Below are 12,530 nucleotides of genomic sequence, written 5' to 3'. Positions count from 1 at the left end.
ATATAGGGAAGGCCCCCCGGTTCAAGATGTCGGCCGCTGACCCCGAGCCAAAGTGCACAGGGATTACGCCGAAATGGCCGACAGCTTCTTGTAATCCGAAATCAGCCTGTCGTTTCTTGGCTTGGTCGGCTCTTCTGCGTAAACGTACGCTTTCAAAACTGCGACGTCACGCGATCGATATCTGTTTAATTCAGCATCGAGACCTGAGAACTGAATTTTTAGTTTCGGCGCTTTATCATGTTTCTCTGTCGTTTGTGACACCGTCAGATGATTTATAGCGATATTTATTATTTATTTATTATAAAACCTGTGAAAACTTTCTTCTCTGTATGCCGTTTTTTAAATAAACTGTTAGAATTATATATTTTTGTACGAATAAAAGTGAATTACGCGTGATTACGTGAATATATGAGACTTATTTATACTCACTACCAAATCAAACGGAACATATCTGGACATTTAATATTTATTATACAGTTAAAAAAGATGAGTTTATTAGTCATGACATAAATTAACACAAATTAGCTTGTTAATATTGTTCATACATTCTGCATTTTCTGTTATTCATCTTTCTATCTTTTTGTAGTTGTTTGCAGTTCATGAAGGTTATTTACGCTTTTTTGGTGCTGCTTGCAGAAACTTATTCTGGATATTTCTGTACTTTTGTGCTTATTCAAAAACATTTTCTGTATTTTTGAGCATGTTTATTTGAAGTAATAATCTGTAAATATAAATATTTTTGTGGAAATTATTTTAAAAATCTGTACTTTTGAGCACATTTATTATATGTACATAGTTGTGTGCATGTTAATTGTTAAAAATTCTGTTTTTAATGCACATGTATTTTTGAAATAGAACGTATTTGCATGCATATTTATTTTTCAAAAAAAAATCTGTATTTTTGTGCATGTTTATTTAAAGGAATTCAGAATTTTATGCAATTTTTAAAATCTCTATTTGCGTGTGCATTTATTTTTAAAAAATATTGTATTTTATGCACATTTACTTTTTAAAAAATCTGTTTTGGGTGCACGTTTATTTAAAAAAAATAGTATTTTAGTGCATGTTAATTTTTTTTAAAAATCTGAATTTTATACACCTGCAACACAGAAGGATGAGTGGTTTAGAAAGTGTGTGTGTGTGTTTGCGAATTTTATGCACTTATATTTTTTTAAAAATTCTACATTTTTGTGCACATTTCTTTTTAAAAATTCTGTATTTTTCTGCATGTTTCTTTCACTTTATTGCATTTTTGAGCTTCTGAAACAGATAAAATAGCCTGAAATGCTAAAGACGTTCATTCAGACAGCCGGCGAGGCTGAGAGCAGTTCAGTCTCTGTTTAAGTAGACGTGTCATGCCTGAATGCTGATGCAGGTATTTCACACGTCTGGTTATGATCTGTGACCTATGATCTGTGGTCTTGGTCTCACTGCACACTGCGATGCTGTGCATATTACTGTTAAACTTCTCGTTCTGTCAGATTGCGTTTACTGTTGTGTTGCTTACATACATTTCTGCACAAAGCTGTGGTGCTACACTGCGCACCGCACTGCAGTCTTATCCATCCTGAAGGTTTAAACAATGCAAGTTTATTTGTGTAGCACCTTTTATACACAGCGGCTATTCAAAGCACTTCACACAAACACAGAAAAGTAAAAAAAAACATTAATAATAAAAGAGTAAAAAGTGAAAGTTAAAGTCATTTGACAAGTGAATAAAAGTAAAAACTAAAAAAGTAAAAAGTAAAAATAAGTCATTTGAAAAGTGAATAAAAGTATATAATAAAAGTAGAAAATAAAAAAGTAAAAAGTACAAATAAGTTAGTCACTTGAAAAGTGAATAAAAGTATACAATAAAAGTGAACAAAAGTAAAAAATAAAAGAGTGAAAAAAGAAAGTAAGTTTGCAGAGAACACACTTCTGCACAAGTTAATACATTGCTGCCAATAAAAGTACTGTTTTTATGCTAAATTTAACATATTGGAGGAAACATAAGCCAAAAATTATAGCACATTTTATATTTTATGTCTTGTTTTTTGCTATATATTATATATATTATATGTTAAACTCAGCAAATAGATAGAAACTATGCACTGTATAATACTGCGCAAAAGCCTTGGGAAAAAGGGAAAATGATATATAAAAAAATGTTTATCTGGGTTATTTATCATAAAACACATATTAGTACAAATACTATACATACAGCTAATATTACTTAAGTATCCAGTACCTGTTTGGAGTAGTTAAGACCTATTTACAGTAAATGAGGCGTGCTGGTGATGCAATTTGATAAATAAATGCGAAGGATGGGGGCGTCGGCAGCCGGCTCACAAGAAATGAGCAACTTTTTCTTGGTACTTGGCTGTAGATAACATTCAGATATTACATTTAATTTAACAGTCTTCAAGCATATAGTTCTTGGGACTTTTATTCTTGACGTCACAAAAACGTCTCCATCTCAGGGTAATCCAGAAAAGTGGATTTAAAGTGTACTTGCACTTAATGTTATAATATGATAATACTGTTAAGATATGAGCAACTTATTCTTGATATTACAAGCAAGTCTACTCTTACTGCCCAGGTGCCTTTTGCATGGCGCTGTAGACAAAATTCAGATATTACATTTAATCTTCAAGCATATAGTTCTTAGGACTTTTATTCTTGACATCACAAGACTGTTCTTACAGTGGTATTTCAGAACAGATGAATTGTTACATGAGAAAGTGTTATTGGGTCATTCTCCTTTTGGAGGGGAAACCATGTTACGAAGGTTTCAGGGCTTAAAAAGAAGCTTGAAATATCAGACACAGCTCCAAAAGTCAGTATGTACATTTACACAGTTGAGCTCAGATTAAATAACACTTTTCTCCTATGATTCTCTGATTTTTCTTTTCTTTCCTGTTTCATAGTCGCTCTGCGTCTGTAAAACAGCTCGTCACAAAACCATTTTTATCGTAAAACAATATTTTTAAGAGGTTTAACTGAGGAATTTGTATAAACATGTTTATGTGTACTTTTAATATTATTAACTATACTATACTACATTAAAAAAAAATATATTTTCTTTAAAAATTAATTTGTCACGCTGGTTGTGGTCACTGGTGTCATCAGGACTCTTATTTTACATTTTAACACTGTGTTTCCAGCTCTATTAAACTGCTTCTTTGGGTCGAGGCTCATCAGAGAGGAAGTGTCTCGAGTCACACACGCTCACTATATTTCATTAATTTATTAATAATTCTGTTTATCAGGCTGCTCATAACTTCTATGTGTCACTGCTGTTTTGCACTTTAATGGCTGGGTGATTAAAATTTAGTCAAAATAATGCCAAATATATCATTTTTATCACTGATTTTAAATACACAAGGTCACCTGATCAACCAATGAGTCAGCCAGTTTAAAGAATCCTCAGTTTTACCCAGAATGTCACTGGTGTTACACCACATTCATACAACACCAGTGACTGTATCGTATGTTTCAATTCAGCTCTCCTTTCTGCATATATAGTAATAGGAGATGTTAATGGACATATTAGAATTATTTAGTTTTCGGATGAAAGAAATTTAGTTTTTAGAAATGTATCCACCTGAATTCCCACTCCAAATGGAGAACGACCCTACTGAGGAATTCTAGGCTGTTTTAAAGTCCTGTTTTGGCTCAGAGCTGTCGCTCTTAGAGCGTCTAATCTAACGTAAATTCCTCTGATGCCATGTGCCGGTACAGGATAGACCTGCTCCTTCCAGAGTAATGCTGTTATATAAGTGAAAGTGCTGTTACTTCAGAGAAACTCTGCTCCACTAGGCGTATCACTACTAGACTGCGAATAGGCAAAAGCTACACAAGTTGACGTTGTCGCTGATCACCTACATTACAGAAGGTCACTTATAACCCTTTGGGGAGGGACTGGTAGAGATTTTAGACGTGAAGCAGCGCGACCGTGGCCAGTATTGAGCGATCAGTGTATGTAAATAAGTCATAAATTGCAATGGAAGATAGAAATAGAGGAAAACACAATACTTACACTAAAGAATTCTCAAATATTTACATTTAAACACACAAAAATGTCTCCTTTCCTGGAGAAAACATAGTTATAACAAACTTTAGCACACCATATGAATCAGCATGTGTTGTATTCGCATAATGCTGGAACACAAAAGCATGAAAGTCCATTATTACCATTTAAGATGATCATATAAAAGATGCAGAATAAAATGTTCCTTTCTCAAGTTAATACAGACAAGTGGATTTAAAGTGTACTTGCACTTACTGTTATAATGTGTATACTGTGTATATGTGTATATATTTAGAGTCTAGTGTGTGTGATATATATATATATATATATATATATATATATATATATATATATATATATATCGCTGCTGTATCTTCAAAATGGTTTTCAAAACTTTACAGGAGAAGGAAGAACACATTGTACTTTTAATGTAAGTCGATGGAACCAGACGTCTTTTCAAGTAATTCTGAGCCATTTGTTTTTGTCCATTCCTCATGAAATGTAAACACAATGTAAAGAGCAACATGCATTTTCAAATCATGTCAAAAACTGAAAAATGACCATTTATACACACACACACACACACACACATATATATATATATATATTTTTTTTTGCTTTTTTCTATTTTTGGTATATAATATATTTAATATATATTTAATTACTACAAGGAGGTTACAGACCTAAGATTTTCACTGAACCCCTGTGTAAATCTGATGAGACAATAAATGTGGTTTGATTGATTTATATTAGTCTATCAGTCTATTGAAAGAACCGATTTTGCTTCCCAAAAAGCTTTTAATCTCAGCCATTTTTGTAAATGAGCTGTCTGAGTTCGAAGAACTCTTTTGAACTTTGTAGAACTTCCACGTAATGTAAAGGTTCTGCTAGTTTTTTTTTTTTTTCTAGGACCACATGTTGAAGCCTAGAACCATTTAGGAAACTGTATCTGTAGGAGGATTCGGGGCAGTTCCTCGCAGAAGCTCACACCATCTGGCAGAACATTAGCGAGTACAGTGGCTGGGCAGAACAGCAGGCGAGCTTACGGTCTGACAGTGTGCCTTGATAATATAATATAATGTATTGCACAGCGATGTAGCGTCTGTTCCTGATAGAGTCGTGGCTTTAAAGAAGAGTGAAGAATGAACAGATGTTGTTTCCACTACTGGTGCAGAGTCACAAGGCCTGTAGCCGTAGATTCAAAGTGATCTTGTTTGTCGTGAGGAAAGTAAAACATGTTCATTATTTTTTTGGCCTGATCGTGTGAGATATGCACTGTCAGAGTATACACATGATATACAAACCCTTATGTACACTTTAAATTATGATTAATTTAGCATGAGGAGAAAATATTAATAAACACATTAATATTCTGTGTTTACTCTGTAATTGGTGACACAAACTACTGCAGTAATGTCAGTCATTTCAATCATTTTGGTCTTTCATATCACTGAATATTTGAGTGGTTGATCTTTTCCATGTGAGACTTCAGATGTTCTTCCATTGGTTAAAGGGAAACTCCACCAATTTTCCAAAATGACTGCATAAGTAAAGCACTGTGATGTAAACAGGCTCATTCAGAGCAGTTTGGTCTGAAACGCTCTGTTCTAGATAAACTTACCCAGTCAGAACTGTTCACAGCGGTGGTGATAGGAACCAGACGTCCACCTCTAAAAGCTCCCTTAGATAAAGATATTAGAACCATTATGGTTCTATATCTATGGTTCAGAAATGGTTCTATATAGAATCCTGAACACTCAGAGAACACTTTGCATTCTTAAATGGTTCTTTGCATGGAAAAGTGTTCTATATAGCACCAAAACGGGTTCTTCTATTGTAACAGGCTTGATATCGTAACAGTAGCAGAACAGCAAGTGCTGTGCTAAACAGCAAGAACCTTTTGCATGTCTGAATGGTTCTTTGCATCATGAAAGCTTTCTTCAGATTGATGGACAATCTGCATGAATGTGCTACAGATGGTTCTATATAGAACCTTTTTGGAAAGGGTTCTATAAAGCACCCAAAAGGGGTGCTTCTATTGTACCAAGCATAATATTGTAACAATAGAAGAACCCTTTTTGAAGCTATACAGAACCCTTTTCAAAAAGGTTCTATGTAGAACCATCTACAGCACAATCTCCATCAATCTGAAGAACACTTTCATGGTGTTCAAAGGGCTCTTTGAGTGTTCATGGTTCTATAAAAGCATTTTCTTCACTAAAGAACCCTTAAAGAACCATGTTGTTTAAGAGTGTAGAGGTGTCCTACTTTATACATAATGACTGAGATGAAACAGCGTGGTAGCGAGCCGTGAGCTCCTCAGGTGCTCATGTGGAACGTCTGTAGGTGCTGGTGAAGATCCTGAGGTGCCTCCCGGCCTGGTTTATGATCTGTTCCATTAAGGCGGTGAGGAGAGGGTGGAGTTTACTGCGGTATATCACTACTGTCAACAAAACCTTGTAACTCCGTTTTTTTGTTTTTCAGTTTTTGACATAGTGTGAAAGTGCCTGTTGTCCTTTACACTGTGTGTAAATTTAATGATGAATGGACTAAAAGAAACGGCCCAAATTTACTCTGAAAGACGTCTGGTTCCATTGACTCACATTAAAAGTAAAGTAGGTTTTTTCCTTCTCCTGTAAAGTGACCATTGTGAAGATATGAGATTTTGTTCCGACAGCAGCGAAATGTTGTTAATGCAGACACGGCATTGTGTACTAATGGAGGATCTCGTTCCCACGCCTTACTAAGTAATGGCCACACATTAGGATCTCGTTCCCATGCTTTACTATGTCATGGTCACACATTAGGATCTCATTCCTATGCCTTACTAAATGGTGGCCACATATTAGGATCTTGTTCCCATGCTTTATTAAGTCATGGCCACACATTAGGATCTCATTTCCACGTCTTACTAAGTCACGGCCACACATTAGGATCTCGTTCCCGCACCTTACTAAGTCATGGCCACACATTAGGATCTCGTTCCCACACCTTACTAAGTCATTGCCACACATTAGGATCTCGTTCCCGCACCTTACTAAGTCATGGCCACACATTAGGATCTCGTTCCCATGCCTTACTAAGTCATGGCCACACATTAGGATCTTGTTCTCATGCTTTACTATGTCATGGCCACACATTAGGATCTCATTCCTGTGCCTTACTAAATGGTGGCCACATATTAGGATCTCGTTCCCATGCTTTATTAAGTCATGGCCACACATTAGGATCACATTTCCACGTCTGACTAAGTCATGGCCACACATTAGGATCTCATTCCCACATTTTACTAAGTCATGGCAGGACTTAATTGTCCCCACCCCTTACTAAGTCATGGCCACACATTAGGATCTCGTTCCCGCACCTTACTAAGTCATGGCCACACATTAGGATCTCGTTCCCACGCCTTACTAAGTCATGGCCACACATTAGGATCTTGTTCTCATGCTTTACTAAGTCATGGCCACACATTAGGATCTCATTCCTGTGCCTTACTAAATGGTGGCCACATATTAGGATCTCGTTCCCATGCTTTATTAAGTCATGGCCACACATTAGGATCACATTTCCACGTCTGACTAAGTCATGGCCACACATTAGGATCTCATTCCCACATCTTACTAAGTCATGGCAGGACTTAATTATCTTGTCCCCACCCCTTACTAAGTCATGGCCACACATTAGGATCTCGTTCCCGCACCTTACTAAGTCATGGCCACACATTAGGATCTCGTTCCCACGCCTTACTAAGTCATGGCCACACATTAGGATCTTGTTCTCATGCTTTACTAAGTCATGGCCACACATTAGGATCTCATTCCCACATCTTAGTAAGTCATGGCAGGACTTAATTATCGTGTTCCCACACCTTACTAAGTCGTGGCCACACATTAGGATCTCACTCCCATGTCTTACTAAGTCATGGCAGAACTTAATTATCGTGTTCCCACACCTTACTAAGTTGTGGCCACACATTAGGATCTCATTTCCACGTCTTACTAAGCCATGGCCACACATTAGGATCTCATCCCCACACCTTACTAAATCATGGCCACACATTATTTTTCATTTATACGGGATGTCACTAGCAGGGCTCTGTGCTTTAATAAGGGCAGTGGTTCTAATTAGTTCTATATAGAACCATTTGCCTGCTTAAATGGTTCTCTGCATGGTGAAATGGTTCTTCAGATTGATGGAGAATGTGTTATAAATGGTTCTCTGTAGCACCAAAAAGGGTTCTGTTATTGTTACAAGCTGGACATTGTAACCCATTCTGGTGCCGTTTAGAACCAACACATTCTCCATCAATCTGAAGAACCTCTTTTTTAAGTGTGTATTTTTCCTCCACAAATTAAAATCCCCCCTTATTGTTTGTGTTTTGGGGGTTTGTAATTATTTTAAACATGGTGGCAGGTTATAGGCTGAGGGGCTTTTACTGTATTTATTTAGTGACCACATATCAGCCCCCCACCCCCAGATTCCTTTACAGTGGTGGTGATAGGAACCAGGGGTCGCCATGACTACAACACAAATATAGACATTTTATTTACTATCCAGAACCACCAGTGAACCTACAAGTGTCTTCTGAGTGTTTATATATATATATATATATATATAATGGTGATGATGGAAAATAGTGGAAAATCTGAAATAATCAGTTTTCTTTGGGGACTATTTTGCCTCACAGCGCCCTGCATGTCTCCCTCCACCATGAATGGATTATAAAAGTAAGGCGTTAAGATGAAGGACAAGTTTTCTTGGTCAAAACTATCATAAACAGGGTCTCAGTCATCAGGCAGTGAATTCATAACCATTTCATGTAGTAAATTTCTGTGAGGGAGCTTTTAGAGGTGGACGTCTGGTTCCTATCACCACCACTGTGAACAGCTCTGACTCAGTAAGTTCCTCTAAAACAGCTTTTCACATCAAACCACTCTGAACCACTCTGTTTACAGCCTAACCAGTTAGTAATGTAGAAATTTGAATAAATGGTGGAGTTCCCCTTTAAGCACTCTCTTGTATGAACCTCAGTCACAAGAATGGATCTCACTGTGCTGGTGAGCTCCTGGTTGATGTTCCTTTCGGTTAGAAACAGGCTGAGCTCTGAGACTCGGGCCTGACTCTCCTCTCTCAGACTCCCTGCAGGAGAATGAAGTCTCCTCCTCTGAGTGAGTGACCCCTCTGCTCACCCCTCACTCCTCCCTTCTCTCCTCCTTTCTCCTTTCCTTCTGCTTTGGCTCTGTTTCCTTTCAGATCCTCGTGCAGTTCAGCTGATCGCAGTGCTGAACTGTGTTCAGACCGAGCTACAGTGGCCCACGTGGCCCAAACCGCGGCCTTTCTCGGCAAATCCTAACGTAAAAGTCCCGGTTTAAAAGCCACGTGACGTGTTTAAAATAGGAAATGTTTGCTGACCTCACAAGCGATTTATTTGTGTTGATGTTAATCTGGTGAAGCTTTACGTAATAATAATAATAATAATAATCATAAGAATAATAATGTTTTAAATAAAATACGTTAAAAATAATAAAATAAATATAAAATAATATTTTTATTGTTAATATGTTTTGACTTTTATAGCTGACTATGGACTTTTTTCTGCGCTATAAAAAGTATATTTATTTAAAATATACTTTTTTTGTCAGGATCTCGTTCCCATGCTTTACTAAGTCAGTTTTAATGTTTTAATATTTTTCCTTTTTGAGGAAATATGACAGCATGTGTTGTAGACATATAAGCTTTAATCAAGGCCATACTGGAATATAAAAAAAAAATTAAATGTTGTTAGAGTTTAAATAAATGTTAAAATATTTTATTAGTACATTTAAATGTATTAAATGAAAATATTAAACTTTATTACATTAAAAATATTTTACAACTTTTTTGTTTTTTTTTATGATTTATTTATTTATTTTTTTTTTTGTGTGTGTTAGTTTTTAGCTCCTAGGGGGCCGTGGGAAAAAAAGACAGATTATGGCGTCGCGTTCCCTCGCAATAATTTTACATTCCCTCGCAAACTGTAAAAAAAGAAAAATTAATCTGAAACCTCTTTAAAAAGTGACCAGGTAACTCAGCCCTGCTGAATTCATTGAAATAAAAATGCCAAGTTAACAAATGTAAAACATTATTCTTTTGTTTTTTGTTGTTCTTTTGTTTTTTGTTGTTCTTTTGTTCTGTGAACTGGATGTTTTTAGAGCTGCGTTTTTCACAGTGCGGTAATTTTGTGTTGCAGTTTTTGCAAAGGAGCTCAAAACTTTTGCGATAGAATTTTTAAAAATCGATGTCGTTTCCCTCTTTGGATAAAACGAGGACGTGTCTAGTAGCTAATTCAGCTCTAATGCGTTAATAGAGGCTATTAAAATATATATTTTTAAACTGTTAGTTAGCTTTTAGCCTTTGTTCTGAAGTTTTTCCCTCTCTGAGAAAAACAGAGGAAAATGTTTCATGCAATATTAGCTGTAATGGAGATCACGGCGCGCGCTATTTAAAATTAAATTAAATTAAATTAAATCATTCATCTTTAATTGGTCAGATTTATCCGTCACTCTGTTTACATCTGAGCTGCTGAACTGTGCAGGAATTTTGAAAGCTAAAAGCGGGTGGAGTTCCCCTTCGCGCAGAGTCACTAGTCCCGCTGTGTGAGACCTGTGTGAGGTTAAAGCTCCTTAACTGAGACATCAGGGGTTTTTGAGGAGCTTTATGGATTACAGACAGGCCTCACGTGCAGCTGAGGGATCAATAATAAACAGTCTGGACTGTCACAGATATTATATCTGCTTTTATTACTCGATCGAATTTACACCGAGAGTCTGAGGGCCGTCGATACACCGACACAGGATATCACCAGAGTATCGATCGGCTATCTGTCTGTCTGTCTGTCTGTCTGTTTATTTATTTATTTATTTATTTCATTTATTTATTTATAATCCGTTTATTTATTCATGCTTATTTATTTTACCTATTTTTTATGTTTACTTTTCATTCATATTTATTTATTTAGACATTTATTTATTCGTCAAACATTTATTTATTTATTTATTTATCAATTTGTTTATTTATTTGTCAAATATATTTTTATTTATCGATTTATCTGTTTATCCTTTTGATTATTTCTCCATTTATTTTTTCTACATTCATTTATTTATTTGTCAAACATCTATTTACCAATATTTTCTCCATTTATTTATTTATTTATTTATCGATTCGGCCGTTTATTTATGTATATTTACTTATTTATATTTATTCATCCATTTATTTATCTGTTTATGTGTTTGTCAAATATTTTCTTATCCATTTTAGTTGTTCATCCTTATTATTATTATTTCAATGTTATTTTATTTATCTATTTATGTATTCCTCCATTTATTTTTTATTATTTCTCCGTTTATTTTTTATTTATTTATTTATTTATCAATTTGTTTATTTCTCTAGATGTAAATATCCTAAATGAATGAGATCTAAAACTAGAGCTGCTAAACCAGACAAAAACATGTTCAGTTTCAGGATAAATTTTTCTTTATGGATAATTTCTTTGTTTTTTTTTTTGTAGTTTAATTTAGTTGGACTTTATTTTTTTAACTTTACTAAATTAAAAGTAAAATTCTGAAACTAAATAAAACAATAAGTGAAATAAGAAACGGCGCCGTGTTAAATGAATGCCGCTGTTATCGTCGCTTCGCTGATCAGTCAGCGAACAACAGTGTCTAAATAATGAGTTATTGTTATTAACATAGTTATAACATGCTTATAACTCTTACTATATACGTTATTATTTTACAGTGTGTTTGAACGGATCTAACTGGACTCGAGTCGTGTGGGCAGCATGTGGCTTTTCTGTAATGAGTGAACTCGTAACTCATACAGGCTACTTTGTTTACCGGACACATTGCCGGACCTTTAATCTGCCGGACCTTCAGTCTGCCGGACACGCTGCCCGCTTTGTCAGAGTGATTATTAGTTATCAGTCCTGATTGATCTCTGATGATTTCAGCGCGGTGAGTCCAGCGCTGTCCTACTTTCCTCTCCGCCGAGTCTGTGGAAGTTCCCCCACCCGCTTTCCGCCTCCTGCGCTTGGATTGGCCAGCGCGGATGAGCCATTAGCCAATCGCAGCGCAGGTGGCGGGATGTTTCCATTCAGTCCGCGCGCTGGAGGCGGAGCTCTGCCCAATACGGGTGGGAAACCAGAGCGTGCAGCGTCTTTACGAGCGGCCTCGCTGTGGAGCGGACAGCGCTGAGTGGACGTGGTTCTTAGACATCTGGAGCAGAACCTCGGACTATAACACTGAAGATGTATATATAGATGTATATTCTAGAACCACGAACGCTCAGAGAACCCTTTTTAAGCCTAAAAGTTCTCTGCATGGCGAAATGTTCTTCATATCGATGGCGAAAGTGCTGTAATGTTTCTGTGAAGCACAAAGGTTCTTCTCCACGCTCACAGTCTTAACAGCATCAGTCTGAAGAACCTTTTTACCATGCAAAGAACCATTTAGCCTGCAATGTCTGTGTATGTTCTACTGTA

The 12,530-nt window shown here is 36.2% G+C and overlaps 1 long non-coding RNA gene across 1 annotated transcript in view; it reads left to right on the top strand.

The window, feature by feature from the left end:
- Positions 1-12,176, top strand: part of LOC118816720 — a 34,007-nt gene extending 21,831 nt beyond the window's left edge. Inside the window, exon 3 of the long non-coding RNA XR_005007896.1 lies at positions 11,789-12,176. This is a non-coding gene — a long non-coding RNA (uncharacterized LOC118816720). The remainder of the gene's footprint in view (positions 1-11,788) is intronic.
- The last annotated feature ends 354 nt before the right edge of the window (positions 12,177-12,530 follow it).

Source organism: Colossoma macropomum, unplaced genomic scaffold, assembly GCF_904425465.1.
Source record: "Colossoma macropomum unplaced genomic scaffold, Colossoma_macropomum, whole genome shotgun sequence".
NCBI classification, from domain to species: Eukaryota; Metazoa; Chordata; class Actinopteri; order Characiformes; family Serrasalmidae; genus Colossoma; species Colossoma macropomum.
The sequence above is the reverse complement of the archived record's forward strand: the minus strand, read 5'-3'. Positions and strand labels throughout refer to the sequence as shown.